We start from the raw sequence: 449 nt of genomic DNA, 5'->3' as shown, positions 1-449 counted from the left end.
ACGAGGTGAATGGTTGCCAAGTTGGGATCAAAAATATTAAAAATCCAAATAAAGCTTTCTTGTCTTCATTAAGCAACCTGCGTGATCAATTATGCAACGGTTAGATTGAAATCAAACTGGCAAGCGATATAAACTGCCAAACATATCAAGGTAGGCAATAATGACGAGACCGTCACTGGTGATAATTACAAGAAAGGCGCCGACATCATTACTCTGGACAAATCGGATTTGCCAAAATGACAGCCGTGTAAGACGAAACTGGGAGAACCGGTGGGCAGTGTATGGAGGGCTTAATGAAATGATAACGAGGATGTTGATGACGACCCCTCCCCTCCCTACACTGCCTATCCAAAAAATTGCCATTTTTGGCACGACCACCGCCACGACAACATGAGCTCGCGTGTCTTGCGGCCGAGAGTAAAAACTGGCTGGGATGAGAGATTGTGTGC

The sequence above is a fragment of the Penaeus monodon genome, chromosome 23 (assembly GCF_015228065.2).
Source record: "Penaeus monodon isolate SGIC_2016 chromosome 23, NSTDA_Pmon_1, whole genome shotgun sequence".
NCBI lineage: Eukaryota > Metazoa > Arthropoda > Malacostraca > Decapoda > Penaeidae > Penaeus > Penaeus monodon.
This window is presented reverse-complemented; position numbering follows the sequence as displayed.